Source organism: Phodopus roborovskii, unplaced genomic scaffold (genome assembly GCF_943737965.1).
Source record: "Phodopus roborovskii unplaced genomic scaffold, PHOROB, whole genome shotgun sequence".
NCBI lineage: Eukaryota > Metazoa > Chordata > Mammalia > Rodentia > Cricetidae > Phodopus > Phodopus roborovskii.
The window spans coordinates 18,233,577-18,260,642 of NW_026126410.1; the positions used below are offsets into that span (position 1 = coordinate 18,233,577).

General features: G+C 37.7%; 2 pseudogenes; one reads left to right on the top strand and one right to left on the bottom strand.

The window, feature by feature from the left end:
• Positions 1 to 18,065, bottom strand: part of LOC127220770 (dihydrolipoyllysine-residue acetyltransferase component of pyruvate dehydrogenase complex, mitochondrial-like) — a 118,502-nt pseudogene extending 100,437 nt beyond the window's left edge.
• A 4,555-nt stretch (positions 18,066 to 22,620) lies between these two features.
• On the top strand, positions 22,621 to 24,285 carry LOC127220771 (ras GTPase-activating protein-binding protein 2-like; annotated as a pseudogene).
• The last annotated feature ends 2,781 nt before the right edge of the window (positions 24,286 to 27,066 follow it).

A 27,066-nucleotide genomic window follows, 5' to 3' on the forward strand; every position in this document is an offset into this window, starting at 1 on the left:
TTGGTCTGTGACATAAAAAAATGACTACAGGGTTATTTATAAATTGTTAACTTGAAACATGATTTGTTGGCGCAGTGAGGGAAACTGTCATTTGATTTATGACAAGTTTTTGAATTTCAATATTTCTGTATAAAAATATTTTCTTTGAAAGTATTTTTTGCATGTGTGGGATCAGTTCCAGAGGCCTTACAGCAGCTACATCCTTGGGCCACAAATAATGTTTTAAAGAGAAAGGCTCCTAATGCTTTAGTTTTTTCTTCAACAAAACTTTCCCAAAGTGTTAACCTTTCCTTCTGCTGACATAGTGAGGATGGAGAGTAAACCACAAGGTTCTAAATGAGAATATTCTTTCCTCAGTAAGCTTTATAGGTTGCATTGCTACTGTGGCTGTATTTAGAACATTGATAACAAAGGTGATGACAGCTATGTTTCCAGCAGCATACAGATCTAAAGCATCTAACAGAAGCCAATCGACCTCTAGATGTGGTCCTTACACACTTGAGAAAATGCTGTTGAGCTAAAGCCTCTCATTCCTTGGCCTTTTTTCCATATGAAAAATTGAGAATTCCAGGTCCAGCCTGTATAACACAGATCACATCATTGTTATTAGCCACAGCTATGCCAGGCTTCATTTGCATAAGCTCCAGATTGTATTTACTGTTTCCTTACATAGAATTGAACATCAGCATGTTAGATATGTGTACAATAGCTGCCCATAGTTTACGAGTGCTTTGTGGCATTGTTTTTCCCATTCAAAGTTTCAGTGAAATATGTCAGGTCAGAATGACAAGGATGCACACTCTTGACTTATACATGCAAAATTAGTATCTTAGACATGTTGGTTTGAAATGCTTGTTGGTCATTTAACCAGTTCTGGAATTGAACAAGTTACTAAGCATCAGTTAGTCTTAAGTACACCACCCATAAAACAGATTAAAACTCCCTAATACTTAATGTCATTATGAGAATTAAAATGTTACATAAAGAATCTAGCATGGTAGAACATTGGGTACGAGAAACACTTCAGATACACAAGCTACTGAGGAGATGGTCATGTGGTGATTTTGTGTACTACAGTCTAATAAAAATGACTGAGAAATAACACTAGATATAACCAGGGATATTTTAAGATATCTGTAGATTTTCAATATATTTATAAGCTTGTTTTTAATATGAGTTTCTATTTATTCATCTTATTTTAAGAAAGATACCTACAGATTAAGTAAACCTCTTTCAGGGAAAAATATCCTTGTACCAAATAAGGTGCTATTTTCATTTCCTTTTCCAAATTTGGAATCCTCTTAAGGGTATGGGAAACAATAACAGGGCCAGTGCAATAATGATTAAATGGGGTCAGCCTAATCTCAAGATATACCACAGACATTTCCCTGTCTACTCTCAGTATATTCTTCTGGGTATAATACAATGCTGGGCAGTTACCTTCAGACATGAGGGCCATCTTCTCTAAGCTGACTTAGAATGATGTAGAAGAAAATGGGAATACATTTCTGTAGATGGACTTCTTTGCTTCTTTTCCATTTTCTGTCTCCTGTCCATTCTGACCACCTGCTTACCAAATCATGGATTCTATTCCTCTTATCTAGCTGACCCTTGAGACCAATGAACTTCTCCCTTGGTATACTCTTAGACCTGCTCAGCTCTCCTCTATTGCTTGTCATCACAGTATGACTAAGTAGGCACATTACATAATAGGTTGTTTAAATTAAAAGTTGTTACTAGAATATAAGTTCATAGAGGGCTGAGTGTAGATCCATCTAGTATCTCAGGTTTCCTAGCACTCATCCAGCACCTGGACATATGAAATGTTTTTGTGCACTAAAATTTTAAATATATTTGTAGAATTTTGCATTTGGAAACACTATGCAGTCAATAATTACAATAATTATCAAGACTGCTCCAAAAGTTGAAGAAATTATAGATTCCACAGTAGTTATAATATAAATATAATATAAATATTTTCAAACCTTTGTATGGGAATTATACATTCAGCCTTTGGAAAGTTCTCTCACCCACAAAGAGAAAGTCATAGCAATGACTCTTTCTCTTTGGGTGGAAAAATCAGTAGTTAATTCTAAAGAATAGCATCCCTAGCCAGGAGTAGTGGTCCACACCTATAATCCTAGCACTTGGGAGGCTGAGGCAAGAGGATTGCTATATGTGTGAATCAGCTAGGGTTACAGAGTGAAACCCTTTGTCAATGAACAAGAAGAAAAGAAAAAGAAAATGAAAAGGGAAAGGATAGCACGTCCTAATTCATTCCACAACTGCTTGTGATAATTTTGAGGCAACAAGCCAGGCACCAGAGACAAAGTTGGACCTGATGAGCATAGTGCTTTGTTGATAAAACTCATAGTTGGACAGCAGAGAGATGATGAGGGCAGCCTGCCTTGGTGTTGTACTTAGAATTGTTTCCCTTTCAACCTTCCACTTTATATGCAGACAGAGGAATTATTTGAGGAATAGTGATTAACAGTGTTAAAGGAAAAGATGTGTATTAGAAGTCTCATGCTAAGATGTCCACATGCCAGTAATTTTCCCTCCTCTGCTGGGGACCTGATGCATTCTTATTTGGATTAGTTGCTATCATGATGCAGGAAGGGGTACTTTAGTGAAAACACATTGCATAATGTGAGGCAGGAAGTTCCCTGTAAAAAGTAATGGCACCATCTACTTAAACTTGCCTTTATTTCCCAAGCAGGATTTACAAACTGCATTTTTGTTCCAGTAAATTCATTGCACCAGGAATTGTAAATTGAGAGGAAGTGAGAGTTCCCCAAAATTTCTTAACATTAAATAAAACAAAACATGAAACCCTCAAAGATTGTTGCCTCCTTGCCTTCAGTTATAAATAAAATAATTTTAGTTTACTCAATTGCTAGCATTCCTGTAAGAAGCATTCCTGTCATATACAACATTTTGTCATGACACCCAAAAATTCTAGTTATAAAAGAAGAAATGTTAGTATATTTTCTTAGATTGGTTTTTCAGAAGATATCATTTTTATCTTTTGTTGAGTGTGTGTGTTTCTTACTTTACATATTGTTCCCAGTTCCCTCTTCCTCTCATGCCCTCCCTTCTCTCTCCCCATCCCATTCCCTATCCACTCCCAAGGGAGTGTGAGTCCTTCAGGAGGAATCATCAAAATCTGTCAAGCCATTTGGGGTAGGGCCTAGACCCTCCCTTATGCCTATAGGTTAAGGGAGTATCACTCCATGAGGAATGTGCTCCTGAAGTCCTTTTATGCACCAGATACATCCTGGTTCCACTCTCAGAGGTGTCATAGATTGCACAGGCCTTCTAACTGAGACCCATGTTCAGGGGGTCTGGTCTGGTCCTATGCTGGTTTCAGAGCTATCAGTCTGGTATCCATGAGCAAAGGACACAGTTGACAAGACCAAATGGCAGCCCACAGACTGGGAAAAGTTCTTCACTCATCCTACATCTGACAGAGGGCTGATTTCCAAAATATACAAAGAACTCAAGAAATTAGTCACCAAAACACCAAATAATTCAATTAAAAAGTGGTGTACAGAACTGAACAGAGAAGTCTCAATAGAGCAATCCAAAGTGGCTGAAAGACACTTAAGAAAGTGCTCAACATCCTTAGCCATCGTAGAGATTCAAATCAAGGCAACATTAAGATAGCATCTTTCTCCTGTCAGAATGGCTAAAATTAGAAACACCAATGACAGTTTATGTTGGAGAGGATGTGGAGAGAGGGGAATACTCCTCCATTGCTGGTGGAAGTGCAAACTTGTACAGGCATTTTGGAGATCAGTATGGCAGTTCCTCAGAAATACGGGAATCAGTCTATCACAGAATCAGGCAATTCCACTCGTAGGCATATTCACAAAAAATGCATATCCATGCAACAAAGATATCTGTTCAGCTATGTTCATAACAGCATTATTTGTAATAGCTAAGACCTGGAAACAACTAGATGTCCCATAACTGGTACATTTGCACAATGGGGTACTACTCAATGGATAAAAAACAATGGAATCTTGAAATTTGAAGGCAAATGGATGGAACTAAAAGAAACCATTCTGAGTGAGGTAACCCAGTCTCAAAAAGATGGACATGGTATGTACTCACTCATATATAGATTTTTATATATAGAGCAATGGATCACCAGCCTACATTTCACACTACTAGAGAAATTAGGATATAAGGAAGACTCTAAGAAAGACATATAAGTCCCCCACAGAAGGGGGAAGGGACAAGATCTCCTTGGACATATTGGGAGCAGGGCAGGGTGCAGTGAATGGAGAGGGAAAAAGTTGATCAATTTAAACAGGATAAACCTTTTGATGAGGAGAAATGATAGGTAATCTACCAAGGTATATCCTACAAAAGTAGGAAGAGTGTTTTGTTCTTGTCTTTCCAGGAATACAAAAACAAAAATAAAAATCTCAAAAAAAAAAAAAAAAAATCCAGAGCTTCAAATAAGAACTTCAGTCAAGCATCTCCTGACACACAAAGATTAGCTAGTTACAAATATTATAGCTAGTCCTCTCAAGACTTTTTTTAATCTACATTTTTCCTACAGAATTCCATGGAATCATTGGAATCATCATTGTCCCATTTCAACTGTTAGTAATCCTAAGAAAACAACACCCCCTTTCCCTACTGTTGGCATTAAAGGATAATATACACCTGCATAGGATTGGTTCTTCGTTGTTTAGGGTTAGGTATGAAAGGTGATGTTGAAACTTGGGTATTTCTTTTAGATAAGTTTAGAGTACAGATGGGAAAGGTATGGTTAGGATGGAATATAAGTAGATTTACATAACTTCTAGTGAACTAACTTCAGCAACTGTTAGCTATAGATAAATTAAATCGCTAGATCTTTGATAACTTAAATTGTTAGATTCTTGTATATTGACTGTTTAGAGTCTTTATTCTGTTTACCATGTTTTGCACACAAATATAAGACTATCTTGATGTATATACATTTTGTATATTGATATTTAGGATATTTTATCATATTGCACTTCACAGTTCTACCTCTAGTCAAGACATTTCAATTCTATCTCTGTTAGTGAGAAATATATATGTATGTATGTATGTATGCATATATATATATATATATATATTACATATGTATGTATATAGTTAGATTTTTTTAAGTCTTTGTCTTTGCTAAATTATTTTTCCAAGCTTAAGCCATTGTACAACTAGGTTCCTGAAAAATACAGATATTTTCACCCACATTTTGTATACATTTGAGATTAGTCAGATGCAGATTTTGATATTCATAGATCTGCAGAATATGTCATTCAAATGTTTTAATGTTAATATTCCATTGATATGAGACACATTTGCTCCTGATAGCACTAACCTGTTCCCAAGAATATGTTGGGCACTGATGTCACTCCTTCTGTATTCCATTCTCTCCTCAGCTAATGGCCTCTTGGACAAAGAATTGCCCCCACCTCAACTGCTAATTTTGGACATGTTGTCCTACTGTGCTTGCAGGAAACAAACACAGAAGACTGTTAAACCTTGCCAACTCAGGGTAAGACAGCCTTTATACTTCCCTGTTTCTGTGCTTGCAGGAGACAAACACAGAAGACTGTTAAATCTTGCCAACTCAGGGTAAGACAGCCTTTATACCTCCCTGCTTCTGTGCTGGTCAGTCAGATACTATAGGCCTTAGCCAAAGCTGATTGCTCCTATGCTCCTGTGAGACTTTGGGTGGCTGTCCAGGTAGCCTGCAGTTTCTGTCTTTGCTGCATCTTTTGGAAGTGGCTCGCCTGCACTTCCTGCCTACCCTAGTATTGTTATTCTCCTCAGGCCTTCATGAGGTTGAAGATTAGACTGTCTTAACTATTGTTCTCTCTTTCTAGATAGAAATCTTAGACACAAGACTTAAACTTTCCAGCTTAGGACAACTCTATAGCAATCTCTGTTATGCCTTTACTCTAGGACTGGATATGTAGTTCTTGTCATTTGCTCTTGTTGCTTCATCAGCTGTAGGTCTTAAGTGTGTATGATCTCTCATTTCCTTCTCCCAGAGCATACTTGATATTTGCTGTTTTTGTATATAGTTTTGTATCAAGCCTAAATCTTTTCTTTAGACTGAAAGGGTAATTGTAGTGAGATATCCATCCTGCCCACACCTGTTGCCCAAGTGGACATGGTCACAGGTACAGACATGACTTGGAATGTCTAGGTCTGGGGTCCAGGACCCCAGTTTGCTCTCTCTTGGTGACAGTTGGTCACAGAGAGCAGCTTGGGTGTGGATTCTTGGAGTGGAAATTTGCAGGTCATCAGTTTCTTATTTCTTATGTAAGTGACTTCTCTCTGAATAAAATGTAAGTGACTTCTCCCCAAATAAAATTATCCTATATTTAATCCCTTACCATGTATCTTAATCTGTGTACCTATACTTTTATGTGCTGTTCTTAATCTCAATTTAAGTATTGTTATCAGTATTTCCTTCAGAGAAGCAAAATCTACTTCTCTTTCACTAAATAATCCTCTTCTCTTGAGTATGGATAGATTAAATATTTTCCTTCTAAATACAAAAACATGAGAGAGGTGAAATGGTGAAATATATATGACATTTAGATGTACATGACATTGGTGTGTTCTCATTGTTCTTTATCCCATGTCAGCTAATCTTAGGGAAAACACTAGCATATTCTGAGGAAACTGATCTGGGTCAAGAAGTATGTACTGAGAAATCCAGGCTTCTTGTCAATAGCTATGTGGACAAGCTAGCTAAGAAACAGATGTTCCTTTAAAAAGCTGGGTGAATGATCAGGCCTGACCATAAACAAGTATACAGTATACAAGTATACTCACACCAAGCCTGAGCCAGAGCTGGCACACTACAGCTTCAGGAGGAGATGGCAGTAGGGACTTGGGCCATATGGTTAGCAATGCTTTCTACACATCTGTATCCTGTCCATCACCAGGACTGTTTATTTGAGGTCCTCTTGGGAATCTGGGGGACTTTGCTGAGACCTCCTTATTAGAGGCAAAAGTAAGTTCTTTCCTCACTTTCTCAACACTCAGTATTTTTCCATCCTCAGCTCTCCTCTTCTTTATCCCTTAGCAACCAGAAAGCCCATGTCTGCATAGTTGTAACTGATGGTTGACAAGCATATCTCATTCTGTGGAAGATAATGCAACAGAAGAATCAGTGCTTCCTCTGGGTTTAAGCTCTTGTATATCCCACTACAACAGTGATTAAGAATTAGTTCTTTCATTTTGATGTTTTGCATTAATTAGCTCAGCCATATTTCTCTCCCACTCAATTGCAACATCTTCCTACCCAAGCCAAGCCTAGGGATGCAACATTTAGATCATAAACTTATGAGAAATCCCAAGTTAGAACCATTGACTAGGCCATGTTCAGAATCTGTCCTTAAATATTTATATGTAACCTTAAGTTGTTTTTATTGTTTTGGTTTTTTTTGCTATATCTTTTCCAAATGGAGTAGACAAATAAAAATCACCTCAAAAATGGGTCACAATAGGGTCATAGTGAATTATGCTTTCTGACATGCTGAGGCTTTCTTTTTTCTCCCTCCTACCCTTTCCCTCCCTTTTTTCTTTTCTTTTTAAAATTTACTCTTCTCTGATACAACACACCCTGACTGAAGTGCCCTCCTTCCTTCACTCCTGCCAGTCTCTGTCACTTGCCCTTCTCCCTCCCCAAGATCTACTCCTCCATTTACTTTCAGAAAAATGCAGGGCTCCAAGGGATTTCAACTGAACACAGATTATCAATTCAAGAAGATTATTGCTCCTTTCCCACTTCTGTAGGATTTACCAAGCTCCAAGGGGAGGGACCCACTGCAGATCTTCAATCTGGGCTCTCTCTCTTTCTTTCTTTCTTGCTTTCTTTTTTTTTTCTTTCTTGCTTTCTTTTTTCTTTCTTGCTTTCTTTTTTCTTTCTTGCTTTCTTTCTTTCTTTCTTCCTGATGTTTAACTGTTGATCTCTGCATCTGCTCCCATCAGTTGCTGCAGGAATCCTCTCTGATGATGATTGGCCTAGGAATCCAGCTACGAGTATAGAAGAATATCATATGAAATTATTTTTATATATATTTATTATTTTTTCTTATTTTACATTTTGATCCCAGTTCCCTCTTCCTCCCTCCCTCTCTCCCATGCCTCCTGACCCCCTCCAATCCCATTCACCCCCACACTCCACAGGGAAGATGATGCCTTCTAGGAGGGATCATCAAAATCTATCATATCATTTGGAGTAGGGTCTAGGCCCTCCCTCCTGCCTCTAGGCTAAGGGGAATGTGCTCCCAAATTCCTTTCATGCATATGACAATCCCCCTCTTAGGCATATACCCAAATGATCCATATCCACGCAACAAAGACATCTGTTCAATTATGTTCATAGCAGTATTATTTGTAATAGCAAGAACCTGGAAGCAACCTAGATGCCCCTCAACTGAAGAATAGATGAAGAAGATGTGGCACATTTACACAATGGAATACTACTCAGCAGGAAAACAAAACAAAACAAACAAAAAACCAATGGAATCTTGAAGTTTGCAGGCAAATGGATGGAACTTGAAGAAACCATCCTGAGTGAGTTAACTCAATCAAAAAAGAGGAACATAGTATGTACTCGCTCATATAAAGATGTTAGACAGATCAAAGGATCACCAGCCTATAATTCACACCACCAGAGAAACTAGAATACAAGGAGGAACCTGAGAAGTTAGTTTATTGAGTTTTTTCTATCATAGGTCTCTGGACTGTCCAGCCTTTGGTTCCTGGCCACGTAGGAATTGTCTGGCATAGGCTTCTCATTAAATGGGCCTCAAATTAGACCAGTCATTGGTTGGACTCACACAAGTTCTGTTACCCATTACCCCAGTATATCTTGCAGGTAGGAAAGATTATAGGTTGAACAATTTATGCCTGGGTTGGTTTCCCAGTCCCACCACTGGAAGCCTTGGCTGGTTATAGAAGATGGCCAGCTCTACCTCTTCCATTACTAAGAGTCCTTGCTAGGGTCTTCCTCATATAATCCTGTGGGTTTTTACTGCACTAGGTTTCCACACTTCTCCCCTATCTCACACCCTTCAATACCAGTCTTTTCTCTTCCATTTCCCCTCCCAACCGATCCCTCCTGTTCCCATCCTCACTTGCACCCAACCCACCTGAACAAACTATTCAATTTCCCATTCCCAGGGAGATCTACGCATCCCCCATTCAGTCTTCCTTGTTACTACTTAGCCTTTCTCGGTCTGTAGATTGTAGTGTGATTTTCCCTCCTACACAGCTAATATCCATTTATAGGTGAGACCATACCATGTTTGTCTTTCTGAGTATGGGTTATCTCACTCAGGATAAGTTTTCCTAGTTCTGTTCTTTTTCATGATGTTACTTTTTAAACAGCTGAATAATACTCTGTTTAATGAACCACATTTCATTTATCCATTCTTAAGTTGAAGGGCATGATGAGGTTTTATTTGTTTGTTTTGTTTGTTTATTTTTGTTTATTTATTTATTTATTTATTTTGAGACAGGGTTTCTCTGTATTGCTTTGGAGCCTGTCCCGGAACTCACTTTGTAGACCTTTATAGACCAGGCAGTCCTCAAACTCACAGAGATCTCCTGCCTATGCTTCCTGAGTGCTGAGATTAAAGGTGTACATCAACAATGCCCTGCTTGTTTTGTGTTTTTTTTAAAGACAGGGTTTAAAGACAATTCTATCTGTTCTGCAACTCATTTTGTAGATCAGAATGCCACAGTGAGCTATTAACTTATAATGTTCATTTAATAAATGTTTATTCAGAGGTAACTAAGTATTAATGTATGTGAGAGACATAATTATAAAATGAAAAATCATTATAATTTCAAAAATAAAAGAAATAATATGAGGGCTTTTGCCTTATCTTATTCTATCTTGTTTTGACCCTTTTGCCTGTTTCTCTTGGATGCTTGCTCTTTTCTGAAGAGGAAATGAAGTATGAGTGCATCTGGGGGAGAGAGGAGGTGGTGAAGAACAGCAGGAGTAGAGGGGGTAAACTGTGGTTGGGGATGTATTGCAGTAGAAGAGAATCTATTTTCACTAATAATTAAAAAAATAAAGGCACAAAGTAGAGGCACATAAAAATGTCTGAATCAGTATGGAAAAATAAGCATAGTATATTGAAAATAGAAATCAATAAAACAAACAAATGTTAACTTACCACTTTGTTATAAAAGCCAGTGAGGAGAGGGGTTGACTCAAATGGGAGGTAAAGAAAATGCAAAGATGTAAATAACTAAATCCCTAATGGCACATGAGGACAGGTATGGCTCATGTGCTTTTCCTGGGAAAGAGCTGAGACTTAGCAGTGTTTATTCTTAGTTAACAAATTAAGAAATGAGTTAGCTTTTCCAATATCATGGTTTTCTAGCCAGAATAAAGCTCCGACTCTGGTAATATGTTTTTGCCTCAAACATCCAGACTAATGCTAGCTATTCAAAAACGTACAACAGAAATTTCAGTGGTTTAACATAATTGAAATGATCTGTCTGGCATGGCATTTGATCAGCTGACTGGGGGTGTCAATGTGATATGGTCACCTTCTACGCATTGTTTCTGGGCTGTGAACTTTTCATTCTTACAGCTTCAACATCTGTGAAGGCCTAAGAGATAGATGGAGACAGAGAAACAACAACAAGAAGAACAACAAAAAGATTATCTATTTTAAAAATTCAAACCCAGACGTGACACTCTTCATTCTAATTAGAAACTTTTGGTGTGTCTTAGTTATGTGATTATACCTCCAAGCAAGGTATACAGGACTATCCTCTGAATCACATGCCAGCATCTTCAATAACTCAGCTGGGCCTGCTCACAAAAGATCAGCAAAGCTGAGTTTGTTGACTGCTGACTCTCCCTCATAGAAGGAGGGGCCAAAGTCAGTCATAGAACCTTCACCTGAGAATCCAGTCATTTATCTGAAGACGTTGTATGCAATTATTACCTAACTGAATGAAGCTTTGGAGTCTCAGAATGGGCCGGATTAAATAGGTAGGAAAAGAGAAGGGGATGGAAGGAGAACACAGGGAATTCATCTTCCATGATTGTTACAGACCTGCCCCATCCAGTGTGATGACTGTCTTAAGTTTATTCATGCTCCTGCCTGAAAACCCTCATTCACTTTCCTGTAAATAAGATTCTTAAACTCATTGGTACCCCAGAGTATAAGAGAGAAAGGAAAAATATACAAGTCCCCTGGTTAGTACTCCTTGTCTTGTTAAGACCCAAGTTTTGGGAGGGAGTATCCTCAGGACTGTAGGCAGGGGAGGCTACCCTAGCAGTCTGGCCCACCCACAGGCTGCCATCATCCTGGTCCCACCTCCAAAAATGAGAGGGGGTAAGTATAGGCCTATTTGCAGCCTGCATTCCAGTGCCCTGTTCAGAGGGTTCTGAGGACTGCATAAAGGGGAGCCTGCCCAGGTGGACTGGCTCATGAATTCTTCCAGCATCCTGGTCCAGCCTCCAATCACCAGAGGTATCCCACCATCACCTACTGGAGTAGGAGAGCCATTGGAGTATTGGAACTGCTTGCACCCACTGAACAGAACCTTGGTCCCCTACCCACCAAAAGAGGGAGAGACCCTACCAGTACTAAAGGAAAGAAGGGATGGGTAGATGAGAGTATAACAATACAGTCAACAACAGAAAGATCAATATGACACAAACAGAGTCTAGGGACTCCACACCATCAAGACCTGAACATTCCAACACAGATGAAGCAGAAGAGAACAACCCTAAAAACAGCTTTATGATGATGATAGAGACAATGAGAAAATCCCTTAAAGGAATGAATGAAAACATTCAAGAAATGAAGGAAAAGACAAACCAAAAATTAAAAGAAACAATTCAAACAGTGCAAAGTTTGAAAGTTGAAATATAGAAAACAAAACAACAAACAAAAAACCAAGTCAAATCAAACCACAACAAAACAAACAAACAACAACAACAACAAAACAGAGTCTGAGGAAATGCTGGAAATAGAAAAGTTAGCAAATGATCAGGAACTCCAGATGTAAGCATAACCAACCAAATACAAGAGAAGGAAGAGAGAATCAGAGACATTTAAGATACACTAGGAGAAACAGATTCATTGACCAAAGAAAATCTTAAGTGCAAAAAATCCCTTACACAAAATTTTCAGGAAATATGGGACACCATGAAAAGGCCAAACCTAAGAATGATAGGTACAGAAGGTGAAGAAACCCAACTCAAAGCTGTAGAAAATATATTCAACACAATCAGAGAAGAAAACTTTTCCAACCTTAAGAAAGACATAACAATGAAAGTACAAGAAGCTTACAGAACACCAAATAGAGTGGACCACAAAGGAAAGACCCCACACCACATATAATCAAAACACCAAACACACAGAATGAAGAAAGAATATTAATAGCAGCAAAGGAAAAAGGCCAAGTAACATATAAAGGCAAATGTACCAGAATTACACCTGACTTCTGCATGGAAATTCTGAAGGCCAGAAGGTCCTGGGTAAATATTCTGCCAACACTAAGAGATTATGGATGCAAGCCCAGACTACTATACCCAGCAAAGCTTTCAAGTAATATTAATGGAGAAACCAAGATATTCTATGACAAAACCAGATTTAAACAATACACATCAAATAATCCAGCACTATAGAAACTTCTGGAAGGAAACCCAAGGAAATTAACTACACCCATAAAAACATAGGCAATAGATAATCCTGCTTTACCAACAACCAAAAGAAAAATGGGGGAGAAACCACAATGTCACTACCAACAACAAATCTAAAACAAGCAAGAATTAACAATCAATGGTCATTAATATCCCTCAATATTAATGGTCTTAACTTGCCTATAAAAAGAAACGGGCTAAAAGAATGGATATGAAGACAGAATCTATTCTTCTTCTGCATACAAGAAACACACCTTAACTTCAAAGGCAGAAGTCACCTCAGAGTTAAGGGTTGGGAAATGACTTTGCAATCAAATGGACCTAAGAAACAAATGGGTGTAGAAATACTCATATCTAACACATTAGAATTTAAACTGAAATCATTCAAAAGAGATGAAGAAGGTCATTTCTTATTTATCATAGGAGAAATACATCAAGATGAAGTTTCTATTGTGAACATTTATGCCTGAAATACAAAGGCACCCACATTAGTAAGAGAAACATTACCAAAATTCAAATCTCACATAAAACCTCACACACTTATAGTGGGAGATTTTAACTCCCCAGGACAGGTTCACCAGACAGAAACTTAACAAGAAACAAAGGAACTAACAAAAGTTATGACCAAATTGAGTTTAACAGACATTTATAGAATGTCCCATCCAAAACAAAAGAATATACCTTCTTCTTAAAGCTAGAGGGAACCTTCTCTAAAGTCAACCACATTCTCTACAATATAGTAAACCTTAATAGGTACAAAAAATTGGAATAACCCCCTGTTTCTTATCAGACCACCATGCTTTAAAGTTAGAATTCAACAAAAACACAAATTGCAGAAAACCTGCACACTCACAGAAATTTAAAAATGCTCAATTGCACCATTCTTGGGTAAAGGGAGAAATAAAGAAAGAAATTAAAGACTACCTAGAATTCAATGAGAATGAAGACACAACATACCCAAACTTATAGGACACTTTGAAATCAGTGCTAAGAGGAAAGAAAGTTCATAGCCCTAGGTACCCACATGAAGAAACTGGAGAATAGTCACACTAGAGAATTAACAGCACTATTGAAAACTCTAGAATAAAAAGAAGTAAACTCATCCCAGATGAGTAGACACCAGTAAATAATGAGTTTGAGGGTTGAAATCAATAAGGTAGAAATTAGGAAAACAATACAAAGAATCAATGTAACAAAGAGTTGGTACTTTGAAAATCAACAATAGACAAACCTTTATCCAAACTTAACAAAAGACAGAAAAAGGGCATGCAAATTAACAAAAACAGAAATGAAAAGGGAGTCGTAACAATGGACACAGAGGAAATCTAGAGAATCTTCAGATCATATTTTGAAAACCTGTACTCTACAAAATTAAAATATTTAATGGAAGTGGAGAATTTTCTAGATAGATATAACTTACCAAAATTCAATCATGACCAAATAAGCAATTTAAATAGACCTATAACCCCTAAGGAAATTGAAGAACTCATCAAAAGTCTCCTATACAAAAAAAGTTCAGGACCAGATGGTTTCAGTGCAGAATTCTACCAGAAATTCAAAGAACAGCTAGTTTTCCATACAATAGAAGCAGAGGGGTCATTGCCAAAATCTTTTAACAAGGCTATAATTACCCTGGTACACAAACCATATAAAGACACAACTAAGAAATAGAACTACAGACCAATGTCCCTCATAAACATTGATGTAAAAATACTCAATAAAATACTGGCAAATAGAATCTAAGAAAACATCAGAGAAATCATCCACCATGACCCAGGTAGGCTTCATCCAGGGGATGCAGGAATGTTCAACATATGAAAATCTATCAATGTAATCTACCATATGAACAAACTCAAAAAGAAAAACCACATGATCATCTCACTAGATTCTGAAAATGTCTTTGACAAAATGATACACCCCTTTATGATAAAGGTCTTGGAGAGATCAGGGATAACAGGAACATACCTAAAAATATTGATAGCAATGTACATCAAACCAACAGCCAACATCAATTAAAATGGAGAGAAACTCAATGCCATTCCTCTAATATCAGGAACAAGACACGGCAGTCCACTCTGTCCATATATCCTCAATATTGTACTTGAAGTACTAGCTAAAGCCATAAGACAACAAAAGGAGATCAAGGGGCTACAAATTGGGATGGAAGGAGTCAAACTTTCACTATTTGCAGATAACATGGTAATTTACATAAGTCACCAGGGAACTCCTACAGGTGTTAAAATTCTTCAGCAAATTGGCAGGATACAAGTTAAACTCAAAAACATCAGTAGCTCTACTATATACCATTGACAAAGGGGCTGAGAAAGAAAACAGAGAAACATCAACCTTTACAATAGCAACAAACAAAATAAAATATCTTGGGGTAATGCTTATCAAAAAAGTGAACGACCTAGATAACAAGAACTTAGAGTCTTTCAAGAAATAAATTAAAGAACATACCAGGAAATGGAAAGATCTTCCATGCTCTTGGATAGGTAGGATCAACATAGTAAAAAATGGCTATCTTGGCCAAAGCTTACAATCCCCATTGAAATTCTGGCACAATTCTTCAGACTTCAAAGAACAATCCTCGAATTTATATGGAAAAACAAAAGACCTGGGATAGCCTAAACAACCCTATACAATAAAGGAAGTTGGGGGGAGCATACTATCCCTGATTTCAAATTCTATTAAAATGCTATAGTCCTGAAAACAGCTGGGTATTGGCACAAAAATAGACAGGTAGACCAATGGAATCGAATTGAAAACCCTGATATTAACACAACCACACCTATGAACATCTGATTTTTGACAAATTAAAAGCTAAATTTATACAATTGAAAAAAGAAATCATCTTCAACAAACGTTGCTAGCATAACAGAACACTGGTATGTAGAAGACTGCAGATAGATTCGTATCTACCATCTTGTACAAAATTTAATTCCTAATGGATCAAAGACCTCAACATAAATCCAGCCACACTGAACCTCTTGGAAGTGACAGTGGAAGTTACCCATGAATGAATTAGTACAGGAGAGTGCTTCCTGAACATAACACTGGTAGCACAGACAATGAGATCATAAATTAATAAAAGGGACCTCCTGAAACTGAGAAGCTTCTGTGAGGCAAAGAATACAGTCAACAAAACAACAGCCCACAGAATGGGAAAAGATACTCACCAACCCTACATCTGACAGAGGGCTGATTTCCAAAATATACAAACAATCAAGCAGCTAGTTACCAAAACACCAAACAATCCAATTAAAAAGTGGGACAAAGAACTAAATAGAGAGTTCTCAATGGGTGAGTCTAAAATGGCTGAAAGACACTTAAAGTGTTCAACAACCTTAGCCATCAGGGAAATTCAAATCAATACACCTCTGAGACACAACTTTATTCTTGTCAGAATGGCTAAAATCAAAAATACCAAAGACCATTTATGCTGGAGAGGATGTGGAGAAAGGGGCACACTCCTCCATTGCTGGTTGGAGTGCAAACTCTTACAGAAACTTTGGAAAGGAGTATGGCAATTCCTCAGGAAAATGTGAATTCTACCACAGAATCCCATAATTCCAATCTTAGACATATACCCAAAAATACACATGCATACAACAAGGACATCTGCTCAATTATGTTCATAGCAGCATTATTTATAATAGCCAGAACATGGAAGCAACATAGATTACCCTCAACTGAAGAATGGATGGAAAAAAATGTGGAACATTTTCACAATGGAGTACTACTCAGCGGAAAAACAAAAGGGAATCCTGAAATTCACAGGAAAATGGGTAGAACTAGAAGAAACCATCCTGCGTGAGGAAACCCAGTCACAAAAAGGCAAACACTGTATGTACTTACTCATATATGGATTTTAGACATAGAGAAAAAATTACCATCCTACAATTCACACCACCAGAAAAGCTAGGAAACAAGAAGGACCCTAAGAGATTCATACATGATTACCCAGAGAAGGGACAAGAGAAAAGATCTCCAGAGAACATTTGGATCATGGATTTAGGGGAGAGGGAGTTAGAAGAAAGAGAAGTATAGAAGAGGAGGGGAGAATTGGGTATGAGGGAGCAGGAAGATTGAGACAGGGAAAGAATAGGGGCAACCAAGGAAAGAAATACCATATTAGAGGGAGCCATTAAAGATTTAAGGAGAAATCTGGCACTAGAAAAATGCTCAGAGATCCACAAGAATGAACCCAACTAACAATCTGAGCAATAGTGGAGATGCTACATTTAATGCCCTTCCAAGCTAATGAGATTGACGACTACCTTATAAGCCATTCTAAACCCTTCCTTCATCTAGTAGCTGATGGAAGCAGAAGCAGACACCCACAGCTAAACCATAGCCAAACTACTGGAATCTAGTTACAGAGATGGAGGAATGATGAGCAAAAGGGTCAAGACCAGGCTGGAGAAACCCACAGAATCAGCTGATTTGACCAAGGGGAAGCTCATCCACCCTAGTCTGATAGCTGGGAAATTAGCATAGGACTGACCCTACCCCCTGAATGTAGGTATTAGTTAGGAGGACTGGGCAGTCTATGGGTCCTCTGGTAGTGAATCAGTATTCATCCCTAGTATATGAATTGACTTTGGGAGCCCATTCCACATAGAGGGATACTCTCTCAGCCTAGACACATGGGGGAGGGTCTAGGCCCTTCTCCAACTGATATGACAGACTTTCATGGGTCCCCATTGTAGGCACCACACTCCCTGAGTAACAGAAAGGGAATGGGATGATAGTTGGTGGGGGGGGTCACAGGAATAAGCTAGGGTGCAGGAACTGGGTTGACATGTAAAACATGCTTGTTTCAAATTTAACTAAAAAACAGGTGGGGTGGGGAGGACAAGTCTTAACAAGCCTTAACATTTTAAAGGCCGAGTAACCAGTTTTATAGAAGGATCCTTCTTGCAGGGTATTTTATCACACTGTGAACCCTGTATTTAAATGGAATCAACCGTAGATCAAGAAGTGAAACCAGCAACCAGTTGACCATAGATAGTGAGGGGAAGTCATGAGGTTGGAGAGAGAGATACACAGGAAGTCAAAGGGAAGGGCATCTGATTGGAAGAATTTTGTTTCAGACAGTACAGAAGAGAGCTCTCTTTCTGATACACCTGCAGAGGATGAAGGTCAGCTGTCTGCTTTCTCTGTCTCTCTGAGCTAGTAGATTTTTATCCAAGTGTCTGGCTCCTGAGTCTTTAGTGGTAAAATAAAAAGATAGTGACTTACTTAAACAACATTTGCCTCCCAATGTGGAGTCAGCTGAGGCATGAAGGCTGGACTCCAAGGATTCCCTGTGCTTAGGCCTCAGCTGTATGGAATTAGTAGCTGGTTCTTGGTCGTAGATATCTGTGTCTCGTTCCATCAATTACCAGTAAATATTTTTTAAGTGAATGGTGACAATTCTCCTTCCAAGTGTTAACCTCTATTCTGTTTTAGCAAAAGATTAAGAAGAACATGAATTATGAAAGTCACTCTGTGAAGTACTTTATTTTTGTCATCCTTAAAATATTTAGTAAATGTCATTATTCTAGTAAATTATATAATGTAAAAATGTTTATGGTCAAAATCTATAGTGGAAAATACCACAGAATGAAACATATATGTGGTTGGCCTTCCTAAAACACACTATATATACCAGGCAAGAAGGGGTCAGAACAGCAGAAGAAATGATTGCACATAGTGCCCCAGCACTGGGGTAAGAGCAAGCATGAAGTGGAATATCTGACTCATCCACCCCCAGGTGCAAAAGGATCTGGAATTTCTATTCTATTTTAACCATGAGAAGGCACCAGATGTGGGGAATCTTAACCCAATTTACCTAAGTTTAAAAATAACCACACAACATTAAATGTGTAGAGTGCTTAGTGACCTTCCCAAGCACCATCTGGGTTGATATGCAGTATGGTTACAATGCAGCAATAAAGATGAGCATATGGTCATTAAGTTAAGTGCTTTGAAGAAGTCAGCTATTCACAGGTCTTTCAGTTGAATGGCCCTTTTGTAATCAAGGGCATGAATAACACTTATAAAATCAAATGTGGAAGTTGTGTTACTTCTTGTTTCCTGCTGATTTACTACACTATGCCACAATCATATTGCACCAACACTCATGAGCAGTGTTTGTAATTAGTTGAGGAAGTCTTTGCACATCAAATTACCTTTTCATCACAAAGGATTAAAAGTATGTAGGTTCGCAAAGTCCTTTTGTGTACCAGGGATACATCCTGGCTCCACTGTCTGAGGTCCCTTAGACTACTCAGTCCTTCTGGCTGAGACCCTTATTCAGGGGGGCCTGAGTCAGTTCCATGCTGGCTTCCCAGCTATCAGTCTGGTGGCCCATTAGCTCCTCCTTGTTCAGGTAAGCTGTCTCTGTGTGTTTCTGCCACCTGGTCTTGTCCTCTCCATCTGCATCTGGGTTCTAGTTAGATTCAGTGTTTATGTATGGGTGTTTGATCCTGTTTCCAACAGGAATTAGTTGAGGGCTCCATGGAGAAGTTAGTTGTTGATCTCACTCTGCGGGAAGGGCATTTATGATAGCCTTTCCACGGAAGCTCAAAGGATAACTGCCTTAATCTAGAGACAGGAGAGAAGCCCTAGTCCCTACTTCACATGACCTGTCAGATCTACATGACCCCAACTGGATGGCATTCCCCTACATATGGAATTGGGGTGGGGGGATGGGAGGGGAGAGTGGTTAGAGTGCATGTGAGAGGGCAGAGAGGGTAAAAGGGAGGGAAGGAGGGAGGGAGGGAGGGATGGAGGGAGAGGGAACTGGGATTGACATGTAAAATAATAAATTAAATTTTAAAAAAATGCTTTGACTCCAAAATTTAAGTTCAAGGACAAGTTACTGGGGAAAAGGATTCCTATTTTTGTTTCCACAGAAAATGAAAAGATGTGGATTCCTTCCAGACTAATGTGGTTTGATCACGCCAGACCACCTGAAACAGAGTATGAGGTGATCCTACATTCAAAACAGCTGGGCAAAGCAGCCTGACAGACTACAGCCAGGATTTCTGAATCTTCTTCAAATCCCCCATGACAGCACCCCTTACCAGCAGGAAGTAGTTTGGAAAGAACAATGCCCAAATTTCCAAATATTGTGACTAAATGTTTGTTTTCATTTAATTGGACTTTGTTATATATATATATATATATATATATATATATATATATATATATGGATGGACAGGTGAACAAAAAAAAAAAAAAAAACCAGAAAGTATGTAGGTTCTTAGTGTAATAAAGTTTCATGTTTTCTTTTATTTTTTCTGGTATAAATGAATTTTATAACCTTGACAAAGTTTCCTGTGTCTTTGAATCTCTTTTCTCTAATATAAAAACACCTGCACTTATCAATGTTTATAACTCTCACTATACAATTTACATGAACTTTCATAAATCTTGTATTCACTACAAAGACAACATAATATTATTATGCAACATGTTCATTATTAGCTTCTATAGTCTAGTCCATACCAGGGATGAACAGATCTATGCCAATTGGGTTAAGTCTAACTGAAAATAAATAGTATCTGATATGACAAACTTTGTATGCAGTGTTTTAAACAATATCATGCTCTGTATCTCACTTTGGCCTTGAACTTGCTACCTTTCTGATTCAGCCTCTAAAATGCTGATATCACAGATATATATTACTTACTGTACCTGACATCACACACACCCACACACATACTCCCCCCACACATACACACACAAATCCTAAGTCAGTACTATCATGATAAAACCTAAAATAATCTTCTCTTTTATATCATGACTTCAATTAATGTTTATATTTATTCTTTAAAGTTTTCTTCATGATTTTATTATCTGCTCTTTCTTTCTTTCATATTTTTTCTTAGTACTTGAAGTTGTAGTGACTACAATACAACTATAGAAACTCAAAGGAAAAGAAGAAGTGAATTTATTGGTAGATGATCTAATTTTGTATTTAAGGAAACTTAAACACTCCTCCCTTAGAAAACTCTTATAATTGATAAGTCTTTTTAGCCAATAATCTAATTTAAATCTAATTTAAAAATCTATAAATCTGTATATGTCATTAAAAATTAGGCTAAAAATCAATGAGAGTAACAATACCTTTCAGAGTCTTCCCCAGGGAAGAGAACACCAATTGTTATGAAATGGCAAATGCTCAACCAAAAAAACATCTAGAATGTGTTGTTTTATTTTTATTTTATAAATGATAAATCTACATATAGACATTTTCTATTTTGGCTTCTATCTTTTATAATTTGAACTTTCTTCTATATTAATTCTATTTTATTTTTCCTCATACTTGATATGTATCTAGTTATTATTATAAAAATAACTCATATTCAAAGCTTTGATTAGAAAATTAGGTCTCTTTTTCTAGCTTGTATATTCCATTTACTGAAAGAATTATCTCTTGTCATTTGCTACATATGAACTGAACCATAGACCTTACAAAACAACCTCTTTCTCCAACTCATGGAGAACACTGGCAAGCAGTTCAGATTGCATTTTTCAAACATAGCTTGATATCAGAATCATTTATAGAACCTTGCATGTCACACATTTCCCTAGTGTTAAGCTATGTATCTCAAGCACTTAAGGGTGATATAAGAAAACATTATGACCTATATGATTTAACCAACATATTGTTCTGATGGTATACTATCTCTAAGCATTGTCCTATTAGGTGTTAAGGCTCTACTGTATGAATTTTTGTGGGAAGTATTCATCCAGTTAATAGCATCAAATTCCTGGACTTTCAGATCCATAAACTCAACATATGCAAAAGATGTTCATTTTTCTCTCAACAGTTTAAGAAGTTTTGTTCTAATAATTCTATATCTTACCAAAATATCTTCTAAGTCTTATATTAATTAGATATTCATAAAACTCCCGAGGTATATTCTTCAGTATGAACTCATGAAACTGAATAAAGTGTGTCCTTCTAAAATACAGTGTCAACAGCCATATAAGCAGCCTTGCCACTAATAGGGAAGAAAAACAAAAAGGAAAGAAGAGATTTGCCTTCTGGGTGCATGAGAGCATTGGCCCCATTGGGTAAGGTGCTTGCCTGCAGTGCTGTGCTACAAGGTGGTCTAGTACACACACACACACACACACACACACACACACACACACACACACACACACACGAATCTCCTTGCCAAGTGTTCATTCACTCTTCCTATTGAATTCTTTCCTGAACATTCTCACTACATTTTGATAACATAGACAGTCCAAGAACTTTCTGAACTTTTACTTTGGTTCTTAGTGCTTAACTTTCCATCTTCTGTCACTTTTCTTGAGTTTCAGTGTTACCAGGATGGAATGAGGATGTTTTTCAAAATCGTGCTTAGAATTCACCAAAGTTAAATATCTAGTTTCATCACTTATGGGTTATAGCCCACACAAACACAGGAAAATGAACAAAATTAGCCATTTTATAATTCTTTGCCACTGCATAATGGTGATTGACTATTCTTCATTTTTGTCTGAAGCTTTATCAGAATAACATTTACTAACCATCTTTCTGCAAGTATTATTTACCCAATTATTTATGTAATTTTCTGTGGTACCCACTTATATTAATTTAAAATTCTGTGGCATTTTTGTCCGCTATAATACATTTCAAATTTCTTTCAGTTTCTATTGTTTACACATTTCCAAAAGTCATCAATAGGTGTTTATTACAGCTGTAACTTACTTCTATATATTACTAAGTTTTTCATTGGTCAAAAGTCTTTAAAGAAATAGAAACAGGGAAGAGGTGGCTTTGAGGGACTGGAGCTTGCTCTGCAGATTCTAAAACCTTGGGCTTATTTGAGGGAGGAGAATCTGGTGAAGCCAATCCTGCAACACTCCTGACCTCTATGCTACATGTCTGCTGTTGGTTGGAGCATTTGACATTGGGCAGCAAAGAAATGGTGATGGAGAAGCCCAGTCTGCTGTTTGTGGGGCAGGAGTTTGTAAGGCAATACGAACTGAATAAAGCTCCTGGGTATTTACACAGGTTTTATGACAGGAATTCCTCCTATGTCCAAGACAGACTAGATGCCAGTGTAAAGCCCCAGAAAGCAAAAAATTATATACACCACAAAGTGTTATCTCTGAACTTCAGTGAATGTCATATGAAGATTCGTCATATGGATGCTCAGGCAACCTTGAGCAATGGCATAGTTGTGCAGGTTATGTGCTTGCTGTCTAACTGTGGGAAGCCCAAGAGGAAGTTTATGCAGACCTTTGTTCTGGCTCCAGAAGGATCCATCTCAAATAAAATTTATGTTCCCAATGATATGTTTTGCTATGAAGATGGAAGTATTTGGTAACCCTGAACCAGAATGTGATGAAGAATCAGAAGATGAAGGGGAAGAGGAGAAAGAAGACAGGCAGCCATCTCCTGGACCTGTTCAAGAGAATGTTAACAGTGTTTATTGTGATGCTCTTCTTGTGACTAATGGAATGGAGGAACCTTTAGATGACCCCTCTCATGAACCTGAACCAGAGCCCAAATCTGAAACAAATGCTGAAGAGCTGAAACCACAGTGGGAGGAGAAAAACTTAGAACAGCTAGAGAAGTCCATCAGCCCTCCTGCCTCTGAACCCACTGGTCTCCCTCAAGAACCGCCCAAGCCAAGGTTGAAGTTAAACCAGAAGTTCAATCTCAGATACCAAGGGGGAGTGAACAATGACCTCGAGAACGACCTTGTTTCCCTTCTAGAGGACCAAGACCAGGCAGTGGAGACATGGAACAGAATTACTATGATAACCGGAGAATAATTCGCTATCCAGATAGTCATCAACTTTTCGTTGGCAACTTGCCTCATTATATTGATGAAAATGAACTGAAAGAATTGTTTATGGGTTTCAGAAACCTTGTGGAACTCAGTATCAATACCAAGGGTGTTGGGGGCAAACTTCCAAATTTTGGTTTTATGGTCTTTGATGACTGTGAAGCAATTCAGAGAATCTTAATTGCAAAACCAATTATGTTTCGGGGAGAAGTGCACTTAAATGTAGAAGAGAAGAAAACAAGAGCCGCCAGAGAGGGAGAAACCAGGGGTTGCGGTGACTACCTCAGGGATATCAGGTGCAGTGATCAAGGTCCTGGTGGTCCACGTGGGATTGTGAGTGATGGAATGATGTTGCGCGTAGTTTTTCCGGTGCCAGCCCCAATTAACACACTGAGACTCTGTATTTGATATGATGCTGTTGGCCAGTTACTTTTTTCATATTGGCTAGCTCTGTCATAATTATTAACCCATTTCTATTAATCTAAGTATTTACACATGGTCTCATCTTACTGGAGAGGGGCTGGTGTTAAGCTCTCCCTGGTCTCTACATGCTGACTCCTCCTTACTACTTCCTCTTTCCTCCTTGTCTTCTAGTCCTGCCTATCTTTTTTTCTTGCTTTTTCCTATTGGCCAACAGTGCTTTATTCATTAACCAGTATGAGAAACATATTTACAGAATGACATCTCCACCAAAGAGGAACACCTCCACAAGGTGGCATGACACAGAAACTTGGTTCTAGAAGAGGAACCAGGCAGATGGACGGCTGCTTCAATGAACAGAGTCATGAACATTGATTGACATCTGAACGAGGAGGCATCTTCTTTTCCAGGAGACAATAGTTTTCAAAATGAGAGCATTTTATCTGCTTGCTGTGACCACCGTGTGTATACACAAACCTTAACAAGACTGCATACATTCCAGAAGGAAATCATTTAGATATTGATAAAATAATAAAAATGAGAACTTCAAATGCCCTGGTCTTAAATACTAGGCCAAATTTAGCGGCTCTGTATGGTTAGGAGTTTCAGACCTGCCCTCTTGAGTACAGGGATGGCTGGCAGCTCAACACACTCCTCCCCTTTCCTTAAGCTATGGACAGTGAGAACTGTTTCCTATATTTTTGATGGTGCCTTCTACAACACATCATTCCAGTCTTGCTGGTAATCCTGTGCAGTGTAGTAATGAACTGCTGGGCTGCAAAGCCAAACAGCTGCAACATTTTGGAGAAAATCATTGATGTATACAAATTGCAGTATCATTAAGATTAGTAAAATGAATGCTTATTTATCTTGTTTTCTTCAGTTAATGTCTTCTATGTTCTATATGGGAGGAAGTCAAATATTTGAGTAAGTCTTGTTGACATTTTAGCTCCAATATGAACTATAAAATGTTATCACATAATGCTTGGAAGAGTCAAACAAGTTAATGTACATTTTAAAAGCAGTCAGATTCACAAAACTGGCAAGTAAACTTGAGGATACTGTAATTTTCATAGGGAAGAATGGCAGCTCTTAAGATTGGGGGTAAGGGAACTATCATTCATTTTGTAGAATTCTTGAACTGATGTGTCAGCATACGAATGGTTCCTAATTTGCCTAATTTAAGTCTGGAAGGACATCTTTTTTTTTTTTTTTTTTTTTTTTTTTTTTTTTTCCATGAATCTTTAAACAATTCTGTGACCAAAGTTTCTAGATTCTGGATTATTGTTTGTCTTTATAGCAGGTTCCAGTAAACTACAAGAACTGCAAAAGTTATCCATCTCTATGGTTGGAACAATCAGTGTATATCACATTTCTGATGTTTTAAGCAATAAGTGGAGTGTATAAGCATGACCACATAAAGCTGCTTATTAGTTAACATGGAAGACTTCTCCATTCCACCTTAAGGAAAACAAAATGTGCTTGACATGACAGCAAATTGATTCTTAACTATTGAATTGTTTGCCAGTTAATTATTTTGTTTTTATCATTTGAGAAATATGGGTAAACTTTATTGTCTCTTTTTCCCCTTTGAATGATGTCTTCCATGTTTGAGGAAATGTCTTGTGCTATTGTATATATTTTGTGGACACAGATTTTTGTAGTTTCCATTTTGGAAGGCTAATATTATTATTATTTATTTTGAAACAGTTTTACACTTTGTAATGTACAGTACTTGAAGTTTCTACTAGAGAATTACTTTTTAGTTCTGAATCTTTTATCCAAACTACTTTGAAATAAGTGGCTGTATTGTTAGTGGTTTTCCCTCAAGTGTATTTTTCTTTGGTTATTATTCCCTTTTACTGTCCTGGTTGTATGTGTATGCAAGTATTTACACACACATAGAAACACATGGACAAAAGCATATATATTTTCAATCCAAGACTGTAACCCATATAAACTGTTCTGGGAACAGGAGACCTGACAGATGTTAAGTGTAATATTAAATTGGAGCTAAGAGCCATTCAGCTTCAGTCTTTAGATGCCACAAATGAAACATTAAAACATCACATGGACAAGTTTATGTGGTAACTATTCACCGCAGTAATGTGGACTTTTTAACATTTTTTCCCTTTTCAATGAAAAACTAAAAAATTACTCATCTACCATTATTGTTATTTGCTGATTTTATTTTATTTTATTTTGATGGTAATATTCTATCTTTATGCACTATTGCAAACCAAATTGACTACCATTTTGGCTTTAGTAGGTATAGAAAACAAACATGAATTACCATCTTCATTTTATAATGTGTTAAGCAATAGAAGCTGGTAGAATCTAGTTTAATTGTTTCAAGTGGAAAGTATTCTTTTTGAGTTTCCATTTTAAATGTGTTTGGACAAAAACAATAAACTACAGATGTCTGCATAAACAAAGAAAGAAAGAAATAGAATCAATATAGAACAATATATTTTTGGAGTTTATTTTAAACCATTAAACCAGAATATGCTGAAAAGAAAAAAAAATCAAGCCATATTTGAATTTTGAAACAATGAAAAAGGAATATTTCTAAATATTAAAAAATGTCAACACCCACATTCAGAGGTCTGGGTCAGTCCTATACTGTTTTCCCAGCTATCAGACTGTGGGTTTCTCCAGCGTGGCCTTGACCCCTTTGCTCATCACTCCTCCCTCTCTGTAACTGGATTCCAGGAGTACAGCTACTAAATGAAGGCTCTAGGATTGCCTATACAGTAGTAGTTGTCAATCTCATTATCTTGGAAGGGCATTAAAGGTGGTCTCTCCACTATTGCTTAAATTGTTAGTTGGGATCATCCTTGTAGATGTCTGGGCATTTCCCTAGTGCCAGATTTCTCCTTAAATCTATAATGGCTCCCTCTATTATGGTATCTTTTCTTATTCTCATCTAGACTGTCTCAATCTTCCTGCTTCCTTGTGCCCAATGCTCCCCTCCTCCTCTACACTTCTCTTTCTCCTAACTCCCTTCCCCCCCATCCTCCATGCTCCAAATTTGCTCTGGAGATCTTGTCCCTTTCCCCTTCTCCTGGAGACAATGTATGTCTCTCTTAGGGTCCTCATTGTTTCCTAGCTTTTCTGGTGGTGTGAATTGCTGGCTGCTAATCCTTTACTCTATGT